Source organism: Mytilus galloprovincialis, chromosome 12 (assembly GCF_965363235.1).
Source record: "Mytilus galloprovincialis chromosome 12, xbMytGall1.hap1.1, whole genome shotgun sequence".
Classification (NCBI taxonomy): domain Eukaryota; kingdom Metazoa; phylum Mollusca; class Bivalvia; order Mytilida; family Mytilidae; genus Mytilus; species Mytilus galloprovincialis.
Window position 1 is genome coordinate 38,212,650 of NC_134849.1, and position 16,685 is coordinate 38,229,334.

General features: G+C 31.7%; 1 long non-coding RNA gene across 1 annotated transcript; it reads right to left on the bottom strand.

Moving 5' to 3' along the window:
* Positions 1–453: 453 nt before the first annotated feature.
* Positions 454–6,894, bottom strand: LOC143053469 (uncharacterized). The gene is made up of 4 exons (XR_012971363.1): positions 6,740–6,894; positions 5,042–5,200; positions 3,596–3,638; positions 454–895 (listed from the first exon to the last, which is right to left on the bottom strand). It is a non-coding gene; the product is annotated as an uncharacterized LOC143053469 (long non-coding RNA).
* Positions 6,895–16,685: the final 9,791 nt, after the last annotated feature.

The window sequence follows — 16,685 nt, forward strand, 5'->3', positions numbered from 1 at the left end:
TACACTCAAAATAATGCCATTACCGTATACAAACAATATAGTAAGATGCTGTGTTGACTACAACGTCAACACATTTGTCGCGAAGAGAGGATACATCATGCAGACTATCAAATTTTTGAAACAATTACCAACCCATGTGCTCACATGACTTTCATTCGTTATCTGAATGCAAATACATTGTCTATTTTTGGTTCGCTTGGTTAAAAAAATTGACCATCAATTACACCAATCACAAAAATGAATCAGTTACTTGAAGATTTTGATAATTGAAAATAAGTGTACCTTCTTGTTGTGAATTATTTTTATACGGTAGTATGAATGTTCTTCCTTGTTCATTTGATATGTATATGGCAACACAATGAATACATGTACTATTGAATTTATACCCGCTTTTATTTAGAAAAAAATCACATATATTAATGATTAAAATACAAGTGGAATACCAATGAACATTCCAACAAAAAAAAAAAAAAAGTATAATGTAACTAATTTACATCCCACAAAATATCATCAAACTTTAAGAAAAAGACGTTTATTCTCACACTTTACAAATTTAATGTCATATAAATTACAGATGCAATGCTATGAAAGGTCAAATAATAACTCATCTAACCTACATGTAATAAGTGAATTTTAGACATACAAGTAATAGCTAGGAAGTGCGCATTCGCGAGAATGTAAACCACACAGATTGTATCCAAGATATTGAAAGTAAGAATTTCATACGAAAGCAAATAATGAATTTTCCCAAAATGATGATTATAAAATTTAAACCATTTAGAATTGTCCCTCAGTTTTATATAAAAATGAAATCGATCCGCTTTCCTTCCATTTTTTTCCAATCAAATGTTGTCACTTCTTATTTGGTTCATCGCTTTCGATTTTTCTGTTTTTCCTGGAAGACAGAATAAGTAAAGTAAATTCATAAATTGTTGTAATTTATAAAATTATACTGTATTTTACTGTTAATTTATTAATGATATTACAGTCATTCGTTGTAATGCATGATGAACCTCAAAATGCTTTGAAATATTTAAGCCATATAGAACATGTGTAGAATGCATTCAGTGAGCTGTACAATGCCATAAAATTGTTTGTTTCTTATAAGCCAACTTCACAATGTCTGGCATTTGTGCTGTTTCGACTAAGCGTGGATTCACATGTTCGGTCAAACGTCAATTTCGTAATGAATTAAAAATTAGAAAATAATATTAACTGCAAAGGCTCAATCATAAACTGTAGACACATCGATATGTGTATCGCCTGTAGGCGTCAACGTATGATGGACAACAACAATGTATATTATTTCAAAGTCACGTGACAGCTTGTGGACAGGACCTAAACATGATTAAAACACTGAGATGTACAGACAGTATCATTGTCTATTGTAAGCAGTTCTTATCAATCTTACTTCCGTAGAAAACTTAACATTGTAAATTGCTCTATAATTCAAAATCACCGAACCATGACCTAGAAGGCATGGCCTCACAATATTCGTCTTACCTATATGTTCTTATAGTAAAGCAACTTTGTATTATATGTCAATCATCGATCACAAGTAGTTCCTAATAAACTTAGGCAGAAAACTATAAAAATGTTGACGCCATCGTTGCCGTCGCCAGAGAGAAATCTCTATATGTCGCTTTCCGCGACTATCATCATAGGCGAGACAAAAATTATAGGCACTATCTTTTGTCTCTTATAAACTCATTAGAGCTTATGTTATGTCTTTATTTGTATACCGAAACAAACCTTATTTAATTACTTATTGTATTTATTTAAGAATTGAATGCTCTTTTTTGTAAATTTATTGGGGTGTAAAAGCGTTGACCGAAGTACATTTTGTGTGAAGCGCGGAAGCGCTTCATACTAAAAATGTGCGCACGGTCAACGCTACAAAAAAAAAAAGCATTTAATACTTATAATTACATTTTTACCTATAGGATCATGAAAACACGCCTTTTATCAAGTTTTAATTTTATTTACCTGTGCACTTTATGGTGGGACCTCGTGTCATCATGAATGAAAAGTTACATTGTGTAATGCAATTGATTAAGGAATATCACGAGATTGCTAGTTAGCCAATCAGAATAACGTATTATAATGAAACATACATCTAATGTAATTATTTATTTATGTGCGGTGATTTGCAACAAGTAACAATGAAACAATAACTATTGCTACTTTTGAGACTAATTCCCGAAATGTATTTCTGGAAAGGACTCCAATTTCATACGGACGTTTCAGATACAGTTAATTGTTTTATTGTTGTCGGCAATTATAGTTACTCGCAAAATTTTACATTTGCAAGACTTAGTTATGTCTTTTTAGTGTGTGTACTTTGCAATGTATACGTGTTTTTGTCCCGTATTCTTCGGTTTACAAATTTGAAACAAATATTATGGGAATATAAATCATTTGGACATAGCAAAGAAAAATTAAACACTGAAACATATTGAGTATTAATCAGTATTAGCGGAATTTATTTTGATGGCACTTTCGGTATACCCAGTGTAAAGCCTTAGTTGACAATTTAAGGCCAAAACATTTTAGGTAGTACCACTCCAAATACCTGTTGCACACGATATAGTCATTTAGATTGACTTCAATACCCCACACTTATTAGTTCTTCTTCTGTATTTTTCAAGACTCTTTGGACATTTTTTCTTTGATTTATTACGATTAATGTTCTTGTCGAGTAATTTCGTAGGCAATTTCACAAATAGAAAAAAAATGTTTCTCTGGAGTTATGGTTCTATCTTCTTCTTTATTATTGAACATAATGTTCATGTTGGAATGGTTGAATTTTTTTATATAAGAAATTTTCACTGACCACAACTTCAGCATTTTGCTCATTCGAATCCACAGTCATGAATACATGAAATAGTTAACTACTTTACACGACTACCCTATGGCAAACAGAAACGTCATATTTGTCAATTTATCTGGAGGTTTAATCATGTAAATAGATATTGGAAGATGTGGTATGAGTGTCAATGAGACAAATCTCCATCCAAGTAATAATTTATAAGGTTAACCAGAATAGGTCAAAGTACGGCCTTCAACACGGAGCCTTGGCTCACACCGAACAGCAAGCTATAAAGGACCCCGAAAAATTACAAGTGTAAAACCATTCAAACGGGAAAACAAACGGTCTAATTTCTATAAAAACAAGAAACGAGAAACACATATGAACTACATAAACAGAGGACAACCACTGTACATCAGATTCCAGAAATAGGACAGGTGCAAACATTTACATGTACATAGAAATTTAATAGTTTAAATTTATTTCATAGATTGCTCATTAATCAGACTTTTTTTTCAGACCAATGCCTACCTAGATATTTTTTGCTATTAGCAATAGCTTCAGGTAACAATAACAAAATAGGAAATATGTTATTGTTACAGGCAATTTCCGTATGGAATAGGGTACCACTCGAAAAAACATCTCTGCAATTAGTTTCGAAAATAATAATAATTATTTCTTATTGCTATTTTTTGCGGGTACCTGTAGCAAGTGCCAAATTTTATTAATGTCGACATATTTCTGTTTGTCATAACAAATGAAAAAAAAAATATAGGGGACATTTACCTGATTTATTGTCCAAATCGTCTTTTCTTTGAACGATGGCATGCTGTAAAAAGATGAACAATATTTAACCCAATTGTCTCAAGGTTTTGCTACATACGGTGAAACTTTTATAGACGCATCTCGACTATCAGTGATTACTCTATGTCATATTAAACATTTTTACTTATTTGGAAAGTAATGTTATACCCTTTTTTTTTTATTACACAACTTAACCATATATTGATTCATTTCAAGTGAGGAAGACTGGATATATGTTAAAAACACTGACTTATGGTTTGGTTCCATTTTGTTCTGAGGTTGAAAGAAAGATGTTTACGACTGGGTCAATGACGTGACGCTAGTTATCAGCACGTTCATGTAAACATGATACATAATTAATTTGTTCATTTACTGTCAATTTATGAGTCAATGAAATAACTAAATTAATTGCTTTTAAATCGCTCGTTGAGTAGTAAATTTGGAAGTCTATGGTTTTGTATTTTACCAACATTTTAAACGCACAGGTTTAGATTATAATTTAGTATTAGTAAACCTTTTGTATTGACATTTTGTTTCTTTGGAGTAGCAAGGTTTTTTGACTTTGATGCAATCATTCATATGTACATTCTTATTTTTTTTGAGAAAAATACTTCAATAAAGGCTTAACAAAATGATCTAGTACATTCCTAACATATTATTCCCAGAGATGGTAGCCTTTTTCCTGTAAAATTCAAGGTTTCAGCTTTGAGATTATTACTTTTAAATTTTACTGTTAGCTATCTGTAATTTATACCACTGCATCGAGTTTAATCTGATATGTATCCATTGGAGAAGTTTGTTTTTCTAATTCAAAACGCAAGGCTTGCCAAAAGTTTTAAACATTTAAAATTGAACTGTCGAGAAGACATAAATATCGTATTGCACGATGTTTAGTGGTGGAAAATGTTTCCGCTAATGATTTTTTTATGAAATGCAGACTATATGAATTCTTCTGTTTGAACGACATGCAAAAAGGTGTGTTCTTTCTAAGTGACCTCATCAGACATGGTCGCCTTTTGTTCATGACATCACAATAAGGAAATACAGAGGAAAGTAATACAACTTGCCGTCATAATCGAATTTGGACCAATGAAGAACTTAGATCAAAATTATCAACAGGTCATGAAAGGGATGAATTTAGTAAGAATTAAAAAAAAATGTTCAGGAGTGTTGTAAATAATTTATTTGCTCTTGCCTCAAAACTGTTTTCATTCAAACGCTGACGAGTCTTATGTGTACGCGGAAGAAGCACGCGTATGACGGAAAAGGCTTATATCTTCTATGATTTTTTTTATTCTGATTTTCACTTAAAACAATGATAGATTTAACAGTTTTTCAATAAATTTTAAGAAGAAATGTTCTACTTCAGTTAACCATTAAATTAAAAGGTAATGTTGATTTTTAATCTGATGTATCTAAAGAATTTACCTGGACATTTTCTTAAGTTGCATAGTGTTGTTTCAGTTTCGGAACCAACACATTTCAGGGCATCTTCAGACGGTGGGGGATTGTCACATGTTCTGGTTCTGATTATGACACCATCTCCACAAGTAGTAGAACATGATGAGTTGACCCATAGGCTCCATCCTCATTGAAAAATAAAAACAAAACGGAATAAATCTAAAGCAATTGAAAAACCATTGAACAAATATCCACTATAAGCAGTCAATTTTCATAACTTTAAACCTCAATTTTGCATTAATTATTCCTACAAAACAAATATTCAACCCTATTTGAATAGTTATGCATGCATCATACTCATAGTTTACTTTAACTTGTTTAGAAATAGTTATCAAAGGTACCAGGATTATAATTTAGTACGCCAAATAATCATGCGGTAATAAATATGGACTATTGTAGGGCGTCAAATGGGGATTTCCGTTTCGGTAATTTTAGTAACATGTTTATGCTATCGTTAAACATTAGATATTAGTTTATTTTGTAGCAAGTTTTGTAATGAGAAAGAAATTAAAGTTTCAACTCCCTTAGGCAAAGTTTACTTAAGATTAATTTGGCTATTGTTTGTGTCATTTTATAATTATGTAGCTCAATAACTGTTATGGTTCTTATGTATCCTTGGCTTTCAAAAATTTTTGCTTTGAGTGTTCTTGATGAAGTCAAATCCATAAAAAAAGGCTTCAAGTGCATGAGATTTTTAACGTGTATGTTTTCATTATTTGTTCTATAATTTCAACGTCAGAATGCACACTGATTTTTGACAGATTTGTTTCCATTTAAACTGTATTTGTACTTATTTTTGCGAAATGTGTACTTCAAACAATTTCGCGGGTATTAATTTTTGCGATTTATTTCCCAAAAAAATAAAATTAAAAAATCAATTACGAGTTTTGCCTGGTGTGTCAATATGAAGTGCATGAAAGGAAATACGTATATAGCCGTCTGGAAAACTGTTAGTGGTAAGACTACCAGTATTACTGAACTGATTAGATTACAATGAATTTGTTTGTCATTCTTTTTATGAGAAAGCGAAGGTTGAAAGTTCGTAAAACTAAAACTATTCTTTTGTTTGTTATCTAATGAGTACAGTAATGCTTTCAAAAACATTGTCATATAATGTAAATTAATCGATAACAGCTACAATGTACTTTTGATATGGTGAAAATGAATACACGCAAATTCAAATTCCATCTTTCAACTATAAACTGATTGTTCATGTATGACATGATCAACGATAATCTACAATTATTTATTAAGGGATTTCGCTTCTCAGTTTCAAAATAATTAGCTTTTCAAAATACAAGTTTATATTGACAGGGTATTAACAAAGGAATCAAAAGAGCGAAACAAGTATAAAGGTCAGTGTGCTTGTTTTCGAGATATAAGCCATTGAAATGTTCGCGGGTAAATATTCTATCTTTACTTTTCATAGCTTAATTATTGCCAAGTTTAAGTTCTCAAAAACTATTAAAACATAATCAAAATTTTATAAGACTTTTGCAGGTGGCTTATCATTACACAGGTACAAGATTTATAAATAGAAAAATGGGGGTCAACGGAATTTCTTTTAAGGCATTCAAATGAATAAAACCAGAGGATTTTGAATTCGGACAAGAATCCCAAAATATGACAAGCGAACTTTCTCAAGAAATATTTGTAACTGCTTACCTGGAATAATGCAGGTGGTCGTATTAAAACTGTGAATATCTATGGTGGTATTTGAATTAATACATGTTCCTTCATAAGTAAACTGTGTTTTATTTGACGCCCAGTCTTTAAAATCAATCATGAGGCAGCATATTAATTGGTTTTTGTTCATATTTCTTAAATATTAAATTCAATATAAGGTTAATTACCATTTCATGTGACGTCTGCTTTTTGACATAACTGTGAAACACTTTAAATCCTGAACACACATATGAACTGAATAATAGTCAACGATTTTTCTCACGAGATCATATACATTACAAAAAATATAATCTAAAATAAAGTTTGACCGAGGTAAGCCTTCCAACTGATATTTAATTGTGTGTTTTTCTATGTTGTGATGTTATACTATTGTTCCAGAAAAGGGAGAAGGGTTGTTACCATTAATTTAAAAACGTTTAATCCCGATGTAAATGATTATACCTGTCTTAAGTCAGAAATCTGATGTACAGTAGTTGTCGTCTGTTTATGTAGTTTATACTTGTTTCTCGTTACTCGTTTTGATATAGATTAGACCGTTGATGTTCCCTTTTGAATGGTTCTACACAAGTAATGTTGGGGCCCTTTATAGGTTGTTGTTCGTAGTTAGCCAAAGCTCCGTGTTGAAGACCGTACCTTGAACTATAATGGTTGACTTTTATTATTGTTACTTAGATAGAGGGATGTCTCATTGACACTCATACCACATCTCCCTATATCTATGTATGAGATGAGCATAAGTCATACTTACAATGTAATAAGATTTGTGTTCAAATACAGATCTTTCGGTAAACTTTTTAAGTTGTTAGATTCTAGATACCTGGAAGAAAATCAATTATTATGATTATGTGAGAACATGAGACATTAAAACACTGATACAGAACTAACCAAAGATTACCAGATTCGATCTCCGTATATCCAATAGAGGACATATGAGCCAGTCCATGCGAAAAGGTACAAAAAGTCCTTTTGGTAAATTTTACAGGACACGTTATCAAAGTTTGTTATAGTATTTTTGAAAAACGATTTTATCCGAAAAAAAATTACATTAATGTAAACATTCATAAGATTGTCAATTATATCCCGAATTTGTCAACTAAAACAGAAAAAGACGAAGAAATATCTGAATTTGTGGTATTTGAGCAAGTGTAAAATCAATTGTTTCCCGGACTAATGCTATACCGACCAGAAACTTAAATATTTACGACACTACAGAGACAAAAGTCAATAATTTGCGTCAGTTCTACAGGTTTAAAGAAAGAAAGACAACATTAAAGCATGAAGGAAAATACAAAAACTATGACATCTTGTGTTTTAGAAATTGAAATTAAGTTAAGTTATTTAATATTAAATAAATCAACCTTAGTTGCACGGGATTCCAACCGCTCGGCTTGATTGCATTGATATCCGCATCGTAAGCGAGAGCCTTATCCGCACTGCTACCCGAGGTTATAAATATCAATTGGCCAATCAAGCCATTTAAACTGTACTTGAAAATGATTGAAATATATGAAATGATTCACTAAAAATCTTGATAAAACCAAAAAGGGAGGGGGGGGGGGTCTCAACACTTGCAGGTGCGTGTAGCTCACAGCTTGATGATATGAGGAAAAGTAAATGTGTTTTATAAATCACAAGTCTACTACCAATAATTATGAACACTTTTTAGAATTTCGTAAATTTTTCGTTTTTGTACCTTTTCGCATTATATATTGTTCTTTACACTGAAAGTGTTGATGCATTTTGTAAAGCTTTCAACAGCAACCTATAAATATTGACCGACATTTAAATGTTGGGATACGAAAAGAAAGTTTGTGAACACATTGAAATGATGGTAGATCGTCCAAGATAGTGATACACAAGCATATTGAGGAACATCAGTTACATATGTACGTGATTATATAAACAGAACGGTCTTCAATAGTTCCATAAAAAAAATGTCTGTGATAATCGTTATTCATAATTCCAGCAACATAGTATCGATTATAAAAAACTATCTTGTTAACTTACTTTGTTGTCATTGGCTACAATTTTGAAATAAAATCAATCACCTTGATTATATAAAACATATTTAATCAAGACAATAATACTTACATTACCAAAGGAATTATAAGAGTATTGGTCTTAAATTGAATAGTATTAAAAGATAAATGAGCATGTAAAAAGGAAGTGTTTGTAGACACTAGAAGGGTGACAACTTTTGTAACTACGTATTCGATGATAACAGACTATCTGGAAACCTTACACTATTAGCACAGACGAATATTGAAGAACATATTGTATATATGGTCGAGGGATGTTGATGCCGCACGTCTGGCGTATAAAATTATTATCCTTTGATAACTATTTACACCACTGGGTCGATGCCACTGCTGGTGGTCGTTTCGTCCCCGAGGGTATCACCAACCAAGCAGTCAGCTCTTCGGTGTTGAAATGAATATTAGTTATATGATCATGTTTTTAAATTTCCCGTTACAAAACTTAGAATTTTTCGAAAAACAAAGAATTTACTTATCCCAAGAATAGATTACCTTAGCTGTATTTTGCACAACTTTTTTGAATTAAGGGTCTTCAATGGTCTTCAACTTGTTATTTGTTTGGCTTTACAACTATTTTGATCTAAGAGTCACTGATGAGTCTTTTGTGGACGAAACGCACGTCTGGCGTATACAATTATAATCCTGGTACATAGGTAACTAAATAGACTTACAACACACTATCACGTAACTTTAAGTCTGATATAAATATAAACTACACTTACACAAATCTAAGATCTGTGTTGAATGTAAACAGACCTTCTTGTAAACTTGCTAACATGTTATTCTCTAAACCTCTGAAAGAGAAATCAAGTATCATGATTCCGTAATAACATGTTACGTTAAAGCACCTATGATAAACCTACCAAAGATTCCCAATATGATCCTTTTGTTTTCAAAAAGTGTAGAACAGTGATAAAACTACTCAGCTATTGTCACGCACTTATATTAGAAACTAGTCTTTTTGTTGGAACCGGATTAAAAATCTAACATGACATATTGACGATTTGTGTTTAACATTTTAACAAGTTAAATGTTTTACTGTAAACTGACCATCAGGGAAACTTTCTGACTTGTTATTCACTAAATATCCAGTAGAAAAGCAAACATCACGAACATATTCAATTAACCTACTTATTTTAAAATTACTAAACATTGCAATGGTTGAACTTCTTTAATTCAATAGATCAAAAGAAATTGTCATCAGCCTGATATTGTGGATGTAATTGTTATTGCTTTGACATTTAGCATAATATGTACAAAATTAGAATACTGTGGATTCATTTATTTTCGTGGGTATCAATTTTCGTGGATTCAGGAAAATTTACACCTTGTGGATTTTTAATTCCGTGGTTTTGCTTATACCTGCATCAAGTCTATGGAAAATTTGTAATTCGTTGAATTTTTTAAATTCGTGGTTCACCTATTCCCACAAAATTAACGAAAATTTGTATCCAACGAAAAAAATGAATCCACAATATAATGATGACACCACTACTATGTCCTCGGCATACAAGTATATTTAAGAACAGCAGATACGTGTGTACGTGATTAACTAAACAGTTTTCATATGTTAGAAATAAAAGTCTGATGTGAGCATACATCATACTTACAATATTTGAAGTTTTTTGTTGTTAGAAAACAGACCTTCTGGTAATATTACTAGCTTATTAGATCCTAAATATCTGAAAGAAAAAATCCATTATCCTGATCATGCAAGAACATGTGAAATTAAACACACCAATTAGGAATCTGATGTACAGTAGTTGTCATTTGTTTATGTGATCATACTTGTTTCTCGTTTTTATATTGATTAAACCGTTGGTTTTCTCTTTTGAATGGTTTACATTACTATTTTTTGGGGCCCTTTATAGCTTGCTGTTCGGTGTGAGCCACGGCTCTGCGTCGAAGGCCGTACATTGGCCTATAATGGTTTACTTTTATACATTGTTATTTGGATGGAGAGTTGTCTCATTGGCACTCATACCACATCTTCCTATATCTATTAACAAAGATTAATAATTTCAATCATCTCCTTGTATTCAATAGATAACATATGTGTTTTTTAAAGTGACATTGTTGGAATACCTTCTGGTTGTGTTCATACATGTATACTGAGAAACATCTTTTAAATATGTACGTGATTTGCAAACAAAACAATATTTAGTAAAATAATGTTACTTGATGTTTGAAGATTATGGACTCTTTGGTAAACATTCTTAGTTATGAATGGCTGCAATTTTAGATTTAAGTCAATCATATTGATTATGTAAGAACATATTTAATCAAAACAATATTCAAATTATTTAAGCTGGGATCACACATTCACGATTTTTACTGCCGTCCTTGACAGGACCATTTCCGATTAAAATTTATTAAAAGTCTGATCAAGATCCTATGAATCGTGGATGGAAATTCAAACTTTAATTAAAATTGGTAAAACATTTTTTTAATCAGGACAACAATCAGATATTGTTCAGGAAGCGTCGATATTCAACCGTTTCCAAGCGAATTTATCCCGACAATCCCGTTCTAAATCCGCTTCTAATCCGATTTGTATCTTTCGCCAGGTAAAATTCGACCGAATCTGTCACGACTGCGTCCCGATTCTACCGAATGTAATCCGACAGAGATCAGATAGTGAGAAGACAATGAACCAACGCTGACGGAAGTTATCCGTTCGAAAACTGTCGGCATACTCGGGATGATCAGGTACTGTCGGAACGTAATCATATCACGGTCCGCTCTATTGCATTGCAAACGGCTTTGTCTGGTCTCAGTCGTATTGTATTCTGTAATTGTCGGGACTCTGACGTTGGTATCATTGACGAATTTAGAATTAATAACGGGACTGTTTCGGAACGGTTTCGGCAAAAATGGTTCGCAATCGACAAGATCTGGATGCAATCTGGACTCAATCGGCAAAAAAACAGCAATGAAAAATTATTCCAGATCATTCCCGTTCCACAGGACACCGTCCCGAATACACAGAACATTGTTAGGAATTCGATCCGATACAGCAGAATCTGTCACGACATAGGCACGATTGTAATCCGACTAGACAAAATCGGATGAGTTTCCCCGAATATTACGGGACGCACCTAACTGTCGGGGTGCTTTGCCGAACTTTTCGGACCCGTCCCGACCAGTAGCAATCTGTTACGAACTAAAACAACTGCGGTCAGACAATAAAAGGACATTCCAGATAATTGAGGATACTAATCCGACTTTTTTACTTTTCGTGTCGTATCGCTGTCTGATCTCAAACGGGAGCAATAATCGGCAATGTGTGAACCCCGCATTAAAGGAATTTTCAGATCAACTTTGAAAGATTGAATACAATTTAAGTTAATAATAGAATGATAACACAACTGCTGTGTTATCTTCACATACGTATTTTGGAGATGTTTTTTTAAATGATTACATAAATATATAATATAATCCAGAATAAAATCAATTCTAAGATGAGCATAATTCTTACTTACAATGTTTCAAGATTCGTGTTCGAAACCAACAGATCTGTTGGTAAATATACTAAGTTGTTAGAGCCAATATATCTGAAAGAAAATCAATTATCATGATTATGTACGAACATATGGCATTAAGAAAACTGATACTGAACCTACTAAAGATTTCATAATCTAATCCTTTGTATTCTATCGATAAGATATATAATTTTTTTAAAGAAAAAAATCAATTTTTTTACTTTCCATCTTATTATGTTAATAATATAAACACATTAACCAAGTTTAACTGTTTTGCAAAGCTTCTAGTAACCAACTCCCAATCCAAAAAATAAACTAGTAGTCGTGCAACATCTTATGGTATCGGCAGATATATGTTCTATGGATTTATGTTTTGCTTATAGTAAGTTCTGATCGGGGTCTTTTATAGCTGACTATGAGGTATGGGCTTTGCTCATTGTTGAAGGCCGTACGGTGACCTATAGTTGTTAATGTTTGTGTCATTTTGGTCTTTTGTGGATAGTTGTCTCATTGGCAATCATACCACATCTTCTTTTTTATAATACCAGTTAACGTAATAGTAAAATAATACTTGTTGGTTAAATATGTTTTCTAACGGATATATTGACCAAACTGCTAATTGGATGACAATGAGTGTATCTTTTTTGACTTTTTAAATAAGTCTTGCAAAAAATTCCCCACTTTTCGTGGTTGAATACCCGTTAAAATATAAGCATTCTGTTTATATTTCTTTTGATCTTCAGTCGAATGCATTTTAGCCGCCGGGGATCATATGTCCAAGTGTGAATTATATCTTGTTAGGATGATAAAAGAGAACTGCGAGTTGGAGACACAACACATAGAGAAGAAATTAAATCATATGTGGGAGGAAGTAGGTGGCAAAGTACTTATATCGCCGTTGTATATATTGTTTATACTTTACGTTAGCTCAGATTCAAATAAGGAAAGAATCCGAAAACATATATAACATAGAAAGTTGGATAACAAGAGACATATCAGCATCACATTGACACGTAATGATACTCTGGTACGTCATGCTTGTTGTTAGACTTTTTGGTATTTAGATATCATATGATTATTTGTATCGAGATGCCATTGCGATGGCAGCATGAAAAAAATCGATGGTCAGATTTTATAAACCAATTTGATCACATATTTAGGAGTAAAAACAACTATATCAATGCAAATATGCATATTTATATCGCATAAACATAATTTACAATTTTAATTTGTTTGCGACGTTTCTCTTTAAACTGACATTGTTCATGCATGTTTTAAATCTTTTAACTGTATACATGTAGAATAAACAGTCAGCGACATTTAAAGTAATATTAGTATGCACAAAGGAAGTTTACAAACAAATTCAAATGATTGTAGACCTTCTGAGTTTTTTTACACATTGATATTGAGGATCATCCGATATATATGTACGTGATCATATCAAAAAACAATATTTAATCAAAGAAATTATAAGCATTAATTTCAATAACAAATCGCAGTTTCAGAATCTAGTGCATTCTGGGTAATATTTCCAAAACGTTATGATTGGTTTAACACGTTATAAACAATAGAAATTCATCTTATAACTTGACGTGATTTTAATTTTGGTGTACAAACAATTAGCTTACACGTAGTCTTTTAGATTATGAAACGGTGAATTCGTGTAATTAAGTGTTCGATGATAACAGACCTTCTGTCAAACTTATATAATTGACACACAAGTATACAAAGGAACACAGGTTATATATGAACGAGGTTGAAAACTCCACTCACTATTTCATAGGTTTAAGTCTGATATAAACATCAATTTTACTTACAATTCTGCAAGATTCGTGTTCAAAAACAAATCTTTCGGTAAAGTTACTAACTTGTTTTTCTCTAAATCTCTGAAAGACAAACAAGTATCATGATTTTGTAAGAACATGTTACATTAAAACACTAAATCTGAACTTATTAAGGACTACCAAGTTGATCTCCTTGTATTCAATAAGTTTACAATGGTGATACACTTGCTGCATTATTTGCGTACAAGAATATCACAACCCCTTTATACATGTTATATGTGAACATGATTAAAATAATTGTTTATTAAGTTTAACCCCTCCACATTATTTATGTATGTGCCTGTCCCAAGTCAGGAGCCTGTAATTCAGTGGTAATCGTTTGTTTATATGTTACATATTTGTTTTTCGTCCTTTTTTATATGTAAATAAGGCCGTCAATTATCTTGTTTTAATTGTTTACATTGTATTATCGTTTTTTTTATATCTGACTATGCGGTATGGGCTTTGCTTATTGTTGAAGGCCGTATAGTGACATATATTGCTTATGTCTGTGTCATTTTGGTCTCTTGTGGACAGTTGTCCCATTGGCAATCATACCACATCTTCTTTTTTAAATTACGTGCGACATATTGAAAAATGGTATTCAACATGTTTATTCATTTTTTGGGAAGTTTTCTAACTTATTATTTATTAAATAAGTAATACAAAGTTAATGATTACGAACACACTCACTTAACCTACTTATATTCAAATTACTAAACATTTCAAAGTTATTTATTCTTTTTTTAAACTGACATTGTTGATGCCTTTATTTAATCTTTCAACTGCAACCTTTTACAGTAATATTAGTATACACAAAGGAATTTTGCGAAAAAATTGAAATGAAGGTATACCTTATGTGGATTTGATGCAAAAGCATATAGAGGAACAGCAATTTTATATGTACTTATACAAAAATGAATTTTGTGATTAGCATAACTCACATTTACTATTCTTGCAACACAGTGTTTGATGATAACAGACTATCTGGTAAACTAACTTGGTGTTATTGGCTACAATTTTGGATTAAAAATGTATCATCTTGATCATTTAAGACCATATTTAATCAAGACAGCATTGTCATTTCGGGATATTTTATAGCTGACTATGCGGTATAGGCTTTGCTCATTGTTGAAGGCCGTATGATGACCTATAGTTGTTATTTTCTGTGTTATTTTGGTCCATTGTAGAGAGTTGTCTCATTGACAATCATACCTTATCTTTCTTTTTTTATAATAATGCTCAAATTACCAAAATGAATTCTAAGATCGAATTTTGAATATTGAATGACATTAAACATTAAATAAGATTGAAAGAAGGGCGTGTTCGTTCATATTAAAAAGAAGGATATAAAGAACTCAGGGTACATATGAAAGAAGTTAAAAATTCCACACACTATAAGATACATTTAAGTATGATATAAATATCAATTTTACTTACAATTCATTAAGTTTCGTGTTCGACAAAAACAGATCTTTTGGCAAATTTACTAACATGTTATTGAGTAAATCTCTGGAAAAAAATCAAATATCATGATTATGTATTAACATGTTACATTAAAGTACTTATACTGAACTTTTCTGAAGATTTCAAGGTTGATATCCTTGTATTCAAAAAGTGTAGAAATGTGGCAAAGTTTCTGAGCTATGGGTACAAAATTATATAAAAACCCTCTTATATACATGACAATGGAACAAGATTTCAAAAATTAACCTACTTATATTCAAATTACAAAATATCTAAAAGGTTGCACTTCAGTTTTACAATGGATCCAATGTAGTTTTCAACAACCTAATATTGTTGATGTATATTTTAATGCGTCATAATTCAAAATTAAATATTGACACAATTAAAACAGAATAATACCAAAACGCGGTGTTTTTAGGAAACAAGTGTAAAAGGAAACATAAAAAATGTGTGTACGTGATTAAATGTGTAGCACTCAAAACCGCGATGGTACTCCGAACCGCGTTGGTTAACACGCTAAAATGCGATGGTGACATTGTGATGTTTACTTGTTGATAACTTCGCTAAATAGCGATGGTGGTTACGCCGAATTGCGATTGTCTTTTTGTGACATAGAGTAAACAATATGCATGAGGTGTTTCTATGAAATAAAAATATTAAGATTTATCCGCGCATTTTGAAGATCTTTTTAGTTCTGTTTAGTTCGAAACAAAGACTTTGAAATATTCATTAAAGTTTGTTTCGATCTAATTTTGAAGTAATCAATTTTTACATGTTTTAGATAAAGATACAGTAGTATATAGTCAGAAAATATGGTATTAACGGCGTGTATGTCGATATAAGAGGGGCGAAAGATATCTAAGGGACAATTAAAATCATAGATAGAAAATAAACTGACAAAGCTATGGCTAAAACAGAAATAAAACAAACCGACAAATAAGTGACCTTGAGCTGTTGTCTGCTCTGTGGTCGGGTTGTAGTCTTTTTGACACGTTCCCCATTTTAATTCTCAATTTTAAATCATAGTACACAGGATACAAAATAGAACAGTAAGGATTAAGCAACACAAATCCAACAAAAAACTGATATAAGGTGATTCGCCACTGACGAGAATAAA